The following is a 15,101-nucleotide window of genomic DNA, read 5'->3' as shown; positions in this document are numbered from 1 at the left end:
GGAGGTGCGGGCCAGTAAGGGTGGAGGCGTGGAGCCCTGCGATTACTCGCTCAGCCCACTGCTGGCCCAAAGCCGCCCGCTGCCCTAGAGAGGCCCTCGTCAGCAGTGTACTTTATTGCCTTAGCTTCCACGCTGGTCAGATGTCCTCTAAAAGGACGAGGAGCCCACCCACACTTTATCCCACCACGCGCACCACTGCCGATCGACTAACCCACGGGTCGGCAACCTGCGGCTCTGTAAGGGACCGTGCTTCATGACGCGTTGTTTATTAAGGACCCGCCGTCTTGTATTCACGTTGCATTGCGGCTCGAATTCGAAAAAAAAATATCTTCTTGTTATTTTGGTTGCCGACCCCTGGACTGACCCATGTGTACCCGGCTGGGTGGATAGTGGTGGGACTGGGGAGGGGGGAGGGTTTGAGAAATGTTGCATCGTCGTTTCAACTGCTACGCCGGGAGATGGACATGGAAGTGGCCACCTCTAGGTTGCAAGTCCGGTGCGCCCTGAACTGCTACACCACCGTGGCAGCATTCTGGCTGGCCGGCAATGCGTAAACAAAATTACGCATGGCGTTGATGACGCATACAATTGTGGAATAGGTTTTCAAAGAGATAATGTCTGAACCTTACTCGGAGTGAGTTTGTGCTATTAAAGCGCGACGTTGCATTACAATCAAAATGTCATTTCTTGGGCGTGAGACGGATTAAATGAAACCCATTGGTGGATAAGGCTTTTGTGCAAGTGAAGGGGAATTGCCTTGAAAATGCAATACAGAGCGAGTAATTTGTTTCGTGCGTTTTAACTGCCTCTTTAGAAGCCTGTGTGCGTGCGTCTGCCTGTGTGTGCGTGCGTCTGCCTGTGTGTGCGTGTACGCGTCAGAGTGAATTGACTCGATGGATGTCTGTGTGTGTCCTTGTGTGTCTTTCTGACCGGCTGGCTGTCTGTGTCTGTCCGTCTGTTTGTCCGTCTTTACGTTTGTCCCCCTCGTATGCCCGTGCAGGCTTTCATCGGTGCTCGCTAACAGCACTTGCTCAAAACAAGTCTGTGAAGGCTGTACGGGGGGGGGGGGGGGCGATCTTTGTATTGTGGCTGCAGGGCTGGGGACGTGGTGTGTTTACTGTGCACGTTGGGACGGGCGGCGCAACAGCGGCATACAAACACGGGCAGCAGCAGAGCACGCGGCGCTTGGTTTGAGAGCCGCTCGCGCCGTGCGCAAAGGGCATGGGACCTGCAAAGGATGGTCGGCATTCCACGGTCCAAAAAAAACACATGGCCACCTTGCTGTGGCATAGACAGTTATAAAAGGTCGTGATTTTGGCTCTAAAAAACAAACACTATTTTGGTTTTTCAAGGCCACTTGCTGACATTGTTCGTGGCTCTGCGCGGAATCCCACAATCATTTGAAGGCGTATTTCTCCTTTCGTGTCAATCAATTACTCTTGGGGCAGGAGCGAGCGGTGGCGCAGTGGTTAGCGCCCTGAACTCTGAACCCGACGTCGTGAGCTCGATTCTCAGCCACGGCTAACGTCAACGGTGCGTTTTCCCAAGCCGCACCCCAACAGCCTCTCCTTCATCTTCTTGGTTCTTTCGGTAAAGTCACGTAGACGGGAAATAATAAAATAATAAAAATAAAACATAATAAAATAATTCTCACGACGTTTCGGCCACAACGCAAGCAGCCGTCCTCAGGTGAAGACCAGGTCTGTCGGGGAGACAGCGTCTGAGAATTATTTTATTATGTTTTTTTATATTTTTTATTTATTTCCCTTCTACGTGACTTTACCGAAAGAACCAAGAAGATGAATCCCTGCAGTCACGAAAGCTTTAAATCGAAACCCCTCCTTCACCAACCGACACTGAACAGCGCGGTGAAGTATGGTCAGACAACTACTACAACCAACGAATTAGTCTGGGATTCCTTCATCGAGCAATGGATTGCCAAAGGATTGTAAATCATAATTCCTATATTGTTATGCATGAGAGAGGAACGTCTAGCAAGGAGATGGAGCGACGAAATCAGTTAATGTATTTTGTGGGTTACGACGTCGCGGGATCGTGAGAGTTGGCGATCGGGGGCATGGGGGAGGCCATCAACTAGCAGTGGATCGACCATGGCTGCTGCTGCTGCTGATGATATTATCGTCACATAATTATTCAATCTCAGCCATCGATCGTTTGGAAACAATTCCAACGATTCACTCTCGGAGCTGTCAGCGCCATCATCGTTAGGAGTTCAGCCGTTCCCACCGAGGATAACGGCGCTTCAGATTTAATAAAAACAAAACGAGGGTATAAAACGGCGCGCGCCAAACCCGCGTAAATATTTAATCGTCAATAAGGCGGCGCATCTCATGCGTGCAGTTACCGCTCATAACAAACATCTCTTCGTAACCGCCACGGGCGTCCTGGCCCGTGACTCGTGATCTCGGCGCGACAGACGGGGGAGTTTTGCCGCACGCACGCGCGCCGAATTTTTAACACGGTCGGCGGCGCGCTTTTTCTTTTTCAACGAAAGGCCAAAGTCGATATCGCTCCGGTCGCTCCTCCGATCCGAGGGCAGCAGGAGGAGCAATTAACGGGGAGCGTGAGCGATGATCGTCAATTCCCCGTCCCCCACACACAACCCCACCCCCCGCATCCCCCCCACTCCAGCCCACCCCCCTCCCCCCCCCAACCACCAAATCGTAAGACGCAGCAAGAGTGGACATCACTTGTCTCGCGTCTTCCCGCTGAGTGCTAATGAGCAAACACTTTATCGTCTGGGCTCGAGTTCGGTGGTCACTGATGGATGGGTGCGGATGATGATGATGCGGTCTTGACGACGAGTAGTGCTGCTGTGTCACGGGAGAAAATAGATGTGGATTCGTAATCGCGACAGCACTTCAAGACGCTGGCTGGAGAGAGTGGAGGTGCGCTTACTCGTTTTATAACAGAGATAGAGAGTGGCAGTCAGTCATGGGCAGAGGGTCTGGACTTGAATAGGGGCGGGGAGCCGAGGAATTGAACTCGGTTTGCGAAGTTCGTACGAGGGACCTACGAACAACTGCAGCAAATACAAAGATCCCCCCCCCCTCCCGTATAGTCTGAAGACACTGTTAGGGCAAGTGCTGTTAGCGAGTACTACCTATGAAGGTCGGCGCGGGCACGCGACCACCGCTCTCTTGACACAACAACATTTGCCGCAGAGTGACAGTGATATCACCGCAGTGCCTGCGCCAGGCTAGGTGCGTATTGAGGCTGTCACGCGAAGAGTCGTAGGCTCCGCTGGCAGGAGGTCGCAGCGCCGGACCCAGGTGTTATGGGTTAATGGACCGAGATGACCGCAAACACATCCACTCTGCGCCAAATGCTCTCCCCCACGCACGCGCCAGTCATATAAATGCAGAAATGTCTCGGAGATAATTATTCTACATTTTTATTCATCCACCTTCATGCGGTATTAAATGACAGCGAAGGCCGTCCCGTTGATTCCTGGTAACATTATTTTCCCCACCCACACTGGCACTGAGCTCCATTACAAGTAATTACACGGCGCGTGGAAACAATGCAAAGCGGGCGGGGGGAGAGCACTTTGCCCGTTCACCACGAAACGCATTGAGTCGCCCCCTCTTCCCGCGGCCCGTCTGCTATCCTTCACAGGGCGACACTAGCGGTGCAGTGGTAACGATCGGAGCCCCCCCCCCCCTCCCGCAGCAATCATCGCCTGAGTTCGATTCCCGACTCGGGTGTGCTTCTCTGTGTGGAGTTTGTGTGTTCTCCCCACCCCCTCCGGGTTCTACATTCTGATCCCAGAGCTGTAAAAGAAAATGAATGTAGATATTCTTGGTTATTTCGGTAATATTATTATTTCCCTTCTACGTGACTTTACCGAAAGAACCAAGAATATGAATCCCTGCAGTCACGAAAGCTTTAAATCAAAAGGAATGTAGATGTTATACTGGTAGGAACCTCCTGGTTCCACTAGCCCACAGGGGATTATTGTGTCCGTCCGTCCGTCGTGCATCCAAAATGGGAGGGATGGGGCTGGGTTGAGAGGGTGGGGCTGGGTGGGGCTGGGTGGGGCTGGGGAGGGGTGGGGCTGAGTGGGGTGGGGCTGGGTGGGGAGGGGCTGGTCACCCCGTGGTGCCCTTATAAAACTCAACGTTTAACCTACTCACGCAGGCTTGTGCCCACCCTCACAGTCGGGCATATTTGCGGAATACACCACGCCGCCGTTGACCCTGGCCATTGACCGAGCAACCCAACGTTCCTACCAGCTCCCTCCGCAGGAATGTGTTTGGTCAGCACAAAGAGAGAGAGTTGAGATGCAGCGAGGCTTCCTCGCATTCAAGAAACGTGTTAGCTCGTATCTATTCAAAGTCCCCGTCAAAGTGATTTCCTGCTTAAATGAACATTCGCGACGGATACACAATCTCTGTTGACAGTCCTGAGCCAGTAGTGGAAGTTCCGCGTTTCCAAGGCCAGGGACAAAGTCTTGGGAAATGGCACGCATTTTATACGATCTCGGAGGGGTGATGGGCCGAGTCTCCCCCCCCCCCCCCCACCAGGATTTTTGCTTGTGATGAATCCCCTTGTCCAGTGGTCACATGACCCTGGCAATTGACTCACGCACCTGCCCAACCTGCGTCTGCCGAAGGGGCGTTATCTAACGGTACCGCTCATCCTAAGCCAATTGTGAACGCAGCAACATCATTTCGCAAGGTTTAACACGCACTAATTGACGCCCTCTCTTAACACCGCAGTGCAAATATGTGCCACCATTTGTTAGTAACGTAACCACACCGGCTACACTTGCCAAACCTTTCCGCTCTTCCGCCAAGCCACCTGGCCTCCTGCACCTTTGACTGTCGCTGGCCCCTCGGCGTTCCGTGCCTCTGGATCTGTGCTCAGCAAACCTCATTGATGATGATCATTTTCACGTGGAGCAACCTCTGTCCTCCCAACTCCCCGCCTCCTTCCTACCCAGACCATGCTCCCCATGCCACTCTCACTTACACAGAACCCCCCCTCCCTCCCATCAACCCCCCCACACACACACATTCTCCTACGTACCATGGGAGGAACGCTCCCGGGATTTTCAGAAAATTAATCGTGGCACGGAGGCTGACGGGGAGATTGCTCCGAGCTTCCCCGGTTCAAGCCCCTTGTCCTTTCTCCCACACACACGTGCACACGCAAGCGCACACACACACGCACATAACACACGCACACACGCACATAACAACAAAGAACAAAGATCCCCCGTATAGCCTTAACAGACTGTAGGGGCAAGTGCTGTTAGCAAGCACCTATGAAGGCCGGAACGGTACACGAGGGGGTGGGTGGCCAGCACCACGCCCGACCGCCTTTGTCTCCCCAGTGGCGATATTTACACACCGCACCAGGTACTCATTTGAGGCTGAGTCGACCTTGGGGAGGACCAGGACCGGTTCAGATAATCGCCACTGGTGTTTGCCGTGAGCGGGAATCGAACTCGGGTGGCCAGGTTCGTAGTGCAGCGCGCTAACCACTACACTACCGCTCCCCACATAACAACAATGATCAATGATCACCCGTTTAGCCTTAACAGACTGTAGGGGCAAGTGCTGTTAGCGAGCACCTACGAAGGCCGGAACGGTACACGAGGGGGTGGGTGGCCAGCACCACGCCCTACCGCCTTTGTCTCGCCAGTGGCGATGTTTACACACGCGCACACACACACACGCACACACACACGCATCTCTCTCTGTCGCTCTCCACACCTCCGCTCTCCCATTCCTTCCCCCCCCTGTGGGCCCTATTAACGCGGGGGTGGGGGGGGGGAGACTGACAGCTGTGGGCCGTGATTGAGGCAAATAAAAGCGACCGCCGCCGAGCTGGTAACGTCGGCAGCAATCCACTTTGCCTGCGATCTGAAGTTCTGCGTAGAAAAAAAAACTTGATCGAAAAATGTTGCGCAATGTACTGTGTGTGTCTGACTTCTTTCGCACCGTACGTATCCAACCGTGCTCGTCGGAGATGCGCGGGGAAAGTACAAAGAGCTCAACGCAAAAAATGAGTTCTTAAGAAAGAAATGTTAGTTGTTTATTGTCGGGTTTTCTTTATCGCGTTGCGCACATCTGCATGGCTGCTGGCACAGCGGTGTGCAATGGTCAGCGGCGCCACTGGACTTGCGATCCAGAGGTCGCCGGTTCGATTCCATCTCCGAGCGCCGCAGTCAAAACGATTTCGGGGGGGCGGGGGGGGCGAGTTTCTTAAATCCTGCCCACCTTTAGCCACGCAGCCAGTTTGCACAGTGAATGGGTTTGCGCCACAGTTAGTCCATTGGGGCGGGTTGCATGTCCCCGGGACACAACGTGTGGGTACACAGACGTCTCCCAAGACGTCTGGCCGGTGTTGAAGAAGAGGGCTAAACGCACTCTTACAGAGCCCTTCTAGCAACAGTGGCCCGAGAAAGGAAAAACAAAAACATAGCAAAGACAAAGATCCACCCGTATAGCCTTAAGATGCTATTGGGGCAAGTGCTGTTAGCGAGCACCTATGAAGGCCGGCACGGCGCACGAGGATTGTAAGTGGCCAGCACCACGCACGGGCCGCCTTTATCTCCCCAGTGGCGATGTTTACTACACACCCCACACCAGGTACTCATTTGAGGCCGAGTCGACCTCGGTGAGGCCCAGGACCGACCGGTTCAAGTGATCGCCACCGTCATTGGTCGCGAGCGGGAATCGAACTCGGGTCGCCGGTGCCGTAGCCGCGGAAGTCGCCAGCTACCACACGCCGCCCGTTGTTCCGCCGATCGTGGTGCACCCAATTTGCCACTGTCCGGTGGGCCGAGTCGGTGGGAGGGAGGGGCAGGGTGGGGGCAGGTGTAAGTGACTTGCAGGTAACTCTCCCCGTTCTCTCAACCCGCCCACGGCGCAGGTCCGGCGCGTTGAGCATTTCTCGCTGAGGCGGTGGCGGCGTCGTCACGGCGTTAACGTGGCGGAACAAACCCGAAAGGTGCTGGGGTGCGCTGCCGAGCGGGCTCGTAGGTGGAGTTGTGCGAAAGGCTGCCGAATGGAGCGAGCGAGAGAGAGAGAGAGTCGCCCCGACGGGTTCCGGGAGCGCGAGAGCAACCGCCGAACGATCCCGAAGCGAGTTTTTTGTTGTTGTTGTTGCGTTTCAAAATCCGGTGCGATTGTCCAACCAAAGAGCCTTTTTTACTGAAGTTGTCAAAGCCTCGTTTCTCGGCGAGGGCTCTTGCGTCGGAGCGATAGCGCCGGTCGCCTCCGCGAGAAATATTTTGCTACGTGTGAAAGTGCCCGGAGGGAGAGAAAAAAAAAAGCCGCAAACGATCGCTCCTTCGCGCGGAGAGAAAGCGCTTCGCACGGTTCACGGTCAGAGACGCGTGGCACGAGCTTCGGCTTTTCCCGAAGCGACGGTTTTTGCATTTCTATTCTCCTCCTTATTTTATTCCCTCCCCCTCTATTTACTTGGGGGTGTTTTTTTTTGTTCTTCAGTTTTATAAAGACACCGCCCCCCCCCCCCCCCCCCCCGTGTCAATGTGTGGTTTCCTATTCTCCGCGTCTCTCCTAAATTCCAAAGGAGGCCTCTCCGGCAGTGTGCTGGCGGCAGCAGATAAGGAGAACTATCGTCTACGGCGTCAATGACCGGGAGCACAAACACTCGGCCGGTCACGGCGCTACCTCCCACGACCTTTTAGCGGCTGTTCGCTCGGCGGTAAACACGTTTCCCGAGTTCGATTCCTGACTCGGGCACATTTCTTCGTTAGAGTTCACATCATGGGACCTCCTTTGCCAGTAACAAAATATGAGAATAGGTTTTTACACTTTTTGTTAAGATGTTTAAAACACCAAACTGAAACCTTTTACAAGGAATCATGTCTGCGTTAACCACAATGCTTGTGGTCAGAATGCAATTATAAAACACACTCTGATAATATATGCATTGTCTTTGAAACTGATTGGTCCACACCAGAGACAGCTTTCTTTTGAGCCTCGCCTCAAACGGTGTTAGACCAGAGGACGCCAAAAGGCGAACAGCACAAAGACAACGCACCATCAAAGTAATGAGAGCTCGGGGTGAGCATCTACATCACGGGACCTCCTTTGCCAGTACCAAAATATGAGAATAGGTTTTTCCCCTTTTATCTGGCAACAAAAGACAATGCATATATTATCAGAGTACGTTGTTTTGTTTGCATTTTGACCACAAGTATTGTGGTTAATGCAGACATGATTCCTTGTAAAAGGTTTCAGTTTGGTGTTTTAACATCTTAACACAGCTGTTTTGTTGCCAGAAAAAAGGGGAAAAACCTATTCTCAGAGTTCACATGTTCTCTCCCCCGTGTTCTGCATGGGTTTCCTCCGAAAAGTTGTGTAAAAGAGACGTACGTCACTAATTTTTTTGTGCGTGGCCAAATGTCCCCGCACCTCCAATTAGCATGGTTGGCTACGTACGGTGGGAATGAAATTCAACATATGTACGTACCAAAGCTGAAAAATTTACTTGCACATTAGTCAAATGGGATCATACGAAAGCAGCTGCAGCACCCACATCAGCCACCCTATTGGCAAAAAAAAAACTTGGCAGGACCCACCTGAAAACAGGCTTGAGACTGAGCGATTCTTTCTTAAAGAACACAAGTGCAAATTTTCGATTTAAAGCTTTCGTGCCTGCAGGGATTCCTCTTCTTGGTTCTTTCGGTAAAGTCACGTAGAAGAGAAATAATAAAAAAAACATAATAAAAAAATTCTCACGACGTTTCGGCCACAACGCAAGCAGCCGTCCTCAGTTGACGAACAGGTCTGTCGGAAAGACAGCGTCTGAATGAAACACCACCAGGCTTGGCAGCGTATATTTAAGCTGGGTTGGAGGGGGAAGAGCGCCTTCACAAAGGAATTATTATGTTTTTTTTATTTCCCTTCTACGTGACTTTACCGAAAGAACCAAGAAGATGAACACAAGTGCAATAATAAGATTAATATTAATACATTCTAGACACATTGAAAAATACCGCCTGTCCTAACCTGTTAAATATTTAATAGAAACTGTCTGGCACAGAACATGTGCAACTGTTGCCGCCAGAGAACCTTCTAAAAAACCAGCAGTGTGCACCATATACCGGCCCTCCTCTACTTACGAACGAGTTAGGTTCCAGAGGTGCTGTCCGTAAGTCGATTTGTTCGTAAGTTCATCTTTACTCCTGTCGATTCCAAACATACTGTAAGACTCGTACACTCAACACGGGGAATGACTTTACAAGTTGTATAATCTCCTGTTGATGTAGACGCCACTGGTTCTTTATGTCCGAGCAGACAGGTTTGTTCATATCTCTGAAAGATCGAATGTTCGTAAGTAGTTGAGTCCCTGCAATTATTTTTGTATTTATGTATTCGTGTATTTGACTGGGTGTGATGTGCCCTGTATAAACGCGTACCGCTCTTTTGAGCCTCGTCGCGGGGAGAAGTAGAACAAAAATCCCAATGTGCCGTGCTAAAGGAGACTTTCTGGATTCACTCGCTCGACACGTCCTCTTCGGGTCGTACCGAGGCTCCTCGTCGCCCACGACAACGGTTCGCTCGCCAAGTGAACCGTGGGGGCTTCTCGCGCAACCACGCAGCAGGCCGAGCCCCGTGGCGGCCGCGAGGGTTGAACGTCGATTAAGTTGACGAGCGAACGTACAGGGCGACACTTGAGGGGCTTCATCCGGCGGTGATGACGACGACGACAGCTTGATAGACGTCTGCCCAACCATGCATGGTCGGTTTCGCACCTCCGACTAGCACGGTTTTGGCTACATAGTTGAAGTTCAACGTATGTACATACAGTTGCCTGACTGATAACCGAGCTCTCTGCTGAGTCAACTTTAAACGAGATAAGAAAATAACTGAGGAGAGACGGGAGCTCTGAAATCAGCTCGAGTGCAGGTGCTCGGTGAATTGTTACGACGCAGGATCGTGTGGAGGTGGCTGGCGGCCATCGGCAGGCCTTCATCCAGCAGTGGATCGACCACGGCCGAAGATGAAATCAATCGCAAAGAGCAGCCGTGGCGCGTCCAAGCTCAAACCTGCGCGGTACAATTTCCAGAAAGGGCCGAGACCTTGATCCTCGGCTCTCGCGTCTCATCATCAATGCGGAGCCCGAGAGCTTCCGTTGAATTGGAAAGATTCGGCGACGGCTCGGAAGGCTGAGTTGAGAAAGCCACATCGCCACCACCATCCACGCCTCCGACCGCCGCGTGTCACTCGCAGCTCGTCACCGTGTCACGCGCGGCTCGCTGCGTCACGCTCTTGACGCGCCTCCGACGCGTCAGGCCTTGCTCGCCGGAAAAAAAAAGTTTTCTGCTGCAAAAGTTCTTCGGTGTGTTTTTTTTATGTTTGTCCTCTTCCTCCGGCGAACGTCGCGGGCACATCAGCGCCAGTGTTGTCACCTTTGAGATACAAAAATACAAATAAAAGGGACGCATCGTGGGAGGAAGGGGAGGAGGAGGAGGAGGGATATCTCGCACAATACCGCAGGAAGGGAAATGCCTTGTCTTGAGTGGTGCATCATCATTATTATAATGCAACTGACAAAAGCTTCCGGGACAATTCTGGAGAAGCCAGGACACAGGTGGCAACTTTATTGCGGTCAGCGTGATGATGAGAAACAATGCAAAGGAAATGGTATAAACGAGGCAGGAAAAAATATTCTTAAACTGAGGTACAAAAAAACCTAGAAGAATATCTGACAATACTTGGACGAGGGCAGAACTACGTATAATTGTGCTGTCGTGAGTGGTCTATGATTATTATTATTCATATTTGGCAACTGACAAAAACCGATCGCTTAAATGTTCCGGGAAAAAAGTACACATTTCTCAGGACGGTTATTTCAACAAGAGGACGATCCTGGGGGAAACCGAGAACGGGTGGCAACGCTGGTCAGCGCGCACTACGGAGCAAGTGGCAACCGACAAATCTGACGCCGGAGTGACATTTTTTTGTTAATTCGCGTTCCGGCAGCGCGGAGTTAACACCGAGAAGGCGGCGGTGGTGTAAATCATTAAAAAACACGGCGGACAATTTATCCGTCAAACGTTTCAAACGTGGAAATGATGAAGAAAAATCCGCAGCGTTTATAACGCTTCAGCCAAATGGTTTAGAAAACGAAACTATATACATTTTTTTTATCAGGTTAGGCCCCACTGAGCTACACAGATCTTTTTCAGAAGCGACCTGGCCACAAACGGTAGCTCAACGAAGCGGCTTATCGCGTGGAAATTTACAGCGGCCGAATGCTCTTCGAACTGCCGAGCGCAACACCACCGTTGCCCGGTGCTCAGGCCGTCCCTGCAACAACCATCGCTACTCACGGAGTTACAGACGTTGTTGGCGAGCACTTTTATGGAAGGCGAGTTGAGAAATGTAAACGTGGAGAGCGTGGGCGTCCATTTGTCTTCTCCCTTTCCAACCCCCCCCCCCCGCCCTGCCAAATTTGTACAGCAATAAAGAAAAAACAAAGTACAAAAATAACAGACGTTTTCTTTAAAAATAAATATCTAAATGCATTTTTAAATAAATTGAAAACAATCGTGACTTGTAGTACAGTGCATTTGATGAAGGTTTTTTTTAAGGAGTAAAATATTGCAATTTTTTGACAAAAACACGCCCTGCTATTGTAAACATGTTCCACGAAACGTTATTGCGCACATTTATTTTCTTTCGCGCAACAAATCGCGGCGACACGAGGGCGGCCCGAGACGAATGGAACACTCGGAACGTCGCCGCCGCGCCGCCCGCCCGTTTTAGGAGCCCAACGGAAGCGGTAAAAAATGTTTTAACCCCAAGCCCTAGGGTCGCAGCCGGGTCATTCTTCGCGGACAATCCGTAGTTGTGGGAGCGCGGCGAGGAGACGGAATGGGAGCACGGCTCATTTGTCGCAGAGTGGCCTAGTTTCTCCGGGGCCTCCTTGACGCGCCAGTGTGTGGCCACCGTCAAACGCCTACGAAGATTCGAATCTTACGTTACAGCCGCCGCACCGTGAATGCGGACCCTCATCTGTGCATTCCGTGCGTGCATCAATTTATTCCACGCGTGACTCCGCGTTCTTGATGTCGCGATCGCTCGGCTCCTCTTGAATCGACCCCAACAGATTCGATGAGCACAGCTGAGTGCAGGACAGCGAACTTCCTTGACCCACACCCTGCCCTTGATCCACACCCTGCCCTTGACACATACCCTGCCCTTGACTCACACCCTGCCCTTGACACACACCCTGCCCGTGACACACACCCTGCCCGTGACACACACCCTGCCCTTGACACACACCCTGCCCTTGACACACTCCCTGCCCTTGACTCACACCCTGCCCTTGACTCACACCCTGCCCTTGACTCACACCCTGCCCTTGACTCACACCCTGCACTTGACTCACACCCTGCCCTTGACACACACCCTGCCCTTGACTCACACCCTGCCCTTGACACACACCCTGCCCTTGACACACACCCTGCCCTTGACACACACCCTGCCCTTGACCCACACCCTACCCTTGACACACACCCTGCCCTTGACACACACCCTGCCCTTGACCCACTCGCTGCCCTTGACACACACCCTGCCCTTGACCCACACCCTGCCCTTGACACACACCCTGCCCTTGACACACACCCTGCCCTTGACCCACTCGCTGCCCTTGACACACACCCTGCCCTTGACTCACACCCTGCCCTTGACACACACCCTGCCCGTGACACACACCCTGCCCTTGACTCACACCCTGCCCTTGACTCACACCCTGCCCTTGACTCACACCCTGCACTTGACTCACACCCTGCCCTTGACACACACCCTGCCCTTGACTCACACCCTGCCCTTGACACACACCCTGCCCTTGACACACACCCTGCCCTTGACACACACCCTGCCCTTGACTCACACCCTGCCCTTGACACACACCCTGCCCTTGACACACACCCTGCCCTTGACTCACACCCTGCCCTTGACTCACACCCTGCCCTTGACACACACCCTGCCCTTGACACACACCCTGCCCTTGACACACACCCTGCCCTTGACCCGCACCCTGCCCTTGACCCGCACCCTGCCCTTGACCCACTCCCTGCCCTTGACACACACCCTGCCCTTGACCCGCACCCTGCCCTTGACCCGCACCCTGCCCTTGACCCGCACCCTGCCCTTGACCCGCACCCTGCCCTTGACCCGCACCCTGCCCTTGACACACACCCTGCCCTTGACCCACACGCTGCCCTTGACCCGCACCCTGCCCTTGACTCACACCCTGCCCTTGATCCTCCCCCTGCCCTTGACACACACCCTGCCCTTGACACACACCCTGCCCTTGACACACACCCTGCCCTTGATCCTCCCCCTGCCCTTGACACACACCCTGCCCTTGACACACACCCTGCCCTTGACACACTCCCTGCCCTTGACACACACCCTGCCCTTGACCCACATCCTGCCCTTGATCCTCCCCCTGCCGAGTCGATGGATCGCCATGGTTCAGAATCTGCTGGTCGTTGTCTCGTTTGTGCCGTGTGTCTTATATGTTCCCATCGTTTTAGCGTCTGGTTCGTGCCTTCAGCCTTAAAATGTACTTAAGAATCTAATTGAAATTTTACAAATCGCAAATAACATGCCCTTATATTCACAATTTTACACAAGCATCACGAGCATTATCCTTTTTTAAATTAATCAAATTATTAAGTCACGTTTGCCATGCTGTGTTTACATCATCGTCACTATCAGCCATGTTCAATCTGCTGCTGGATGAAGGCCTCCTCTCCCATGCCGGCATCGCCATCCGCGACGGTCCTGCCATGTGACAATCTGCCCGGCTCCTGCGTAGCAACAATCATTTTTTCACAAGACACTTCAATTTCGTTTATGAAACCGGATTTGTTAACTAACACATTTGTTTTAACTGGATGACAGATTGCACCGTGGACAAACAAATAAGCGAGCCACTGAGCGGAATACAAAACATAACCAAATGTTTTTATTTCATTTTGAGACTTACAGTATAAACAAACGTGGATTTTCTTTTTTTTTAACGAGCATCTCATTTGGAAGCTTTGGGACATCGCTCGGAATACTGCTCGTCAAATTAGCCCCTTCCTCCTGGCTGGGGCCACTGTGTTCCGCTAATTAACGGCTGAAGGCTGGATTTTGCCGCTTCATATTCCCCCCCTCCCCCTTCCTTACAGCTGAGAGACCTCAAGGGTTCTGACATCGGGCCCGAGTTATTATAATTAAATAAACTCTCATTCCTGCTCGCTGCGCGGTTGAGTTGCTGCGGCATTTCTTATTATCGGTCGGAACATTATTATCGGTCGGAATTTATTTTTGCGCTCCTCATCCATCTCGTCGTGTTTTTGTCCTCGTGATGTTTAATCTGTCCTTGGAGGAGGAATACGTTGTGGTTACGATGATAGAGGGACATCGTGGACAGGCGTACTTTGTTCTTGAGTGCCGGTGTTTTACGACCATTATCGCTACGCCATGCCAAACCCTAGAAGCGTTCTGGAAAATACCGAGCGAGAAATGAAGGCCCGGGGGATCGCCGGCGTTTGTCCGTGGTTTTTTTATGAGCGGACGGGTGGATGTGAACCCGCATTCGTGACACTCCTGGCCTCCAGAATTCTCTGCGTCATTAAACAAACCAACCAGACCCCGCGTAACTCACCGATCGGAACGGTAAGCGGGGTCGAAGACACTTCACGAGAAGCGATCATGGCCGGCGGTCGAGGCTGACGACGGATTCACAGCCAAAAGGAGCGAACGCTCCCGAGAGGACGTTTCGCCAGTTTCTTGTCCACTCACCAGGGAAGCTTGTACATTAACCACAGCCTCATGTCGTGTTTTCACCGTGGCATCTTGTCAAATATACCCCTGTATCTTCTTGGTTCTTTCGGTAAAGTCACGTAGAAGGGAAGTAATAAAATAATAAAAATAAAACGTAATAAAATAATTCTCACGACGTTTCGGCCACAACGCAAGCAGCCATCCTCAGGTGAAGAATGAAACACCACCAAGCCGAAACGTCGTGAGAATTAATTTATTATGTTTTATTTTTTTTATTTTATTACTTCCCTTCTACGTGACTTTACCGAA

The 15,101-nt window shown here is 52.1% G+C and overlaps 1 protein-coding gene across 2 annotated transcripts in view; it reads left to right on the top strand.

The window, feature by feature from the left end:
- Positions 1–15,101, top strand: part of LOC133348884 (leucine-rich repeat-containing protein 75A-like) — an 83,978-nt gene that overhangs the window by 62,097 nt on the left and 6,780 nt on the right. The gene's annotated exons all lie outside the window — the stretch shown is intronic.

The sequence above is a fragment of the Lethenteron reissneri genome, chromosome 28 (genome assembly GCF_015708825.2).
Source record: "Lethenteron reissneri isolate LAM-NWPU_2019-01 chromosome 28, ASM1570882v1, whole genome shotgun sequence".
Taxonomy (NCBI): Eukaryota; Metazoa; Chordata; class Hyperoartia; order Petromyzontiformes; family Petromyzontidae; genus Lethenteron; species Lethenteron reissneri.
The sequence above is the reverse complement of the archived record's forward strand: the minus strand, read 5'-3'. Positions and strand labels throughout refer to the sequence as shown.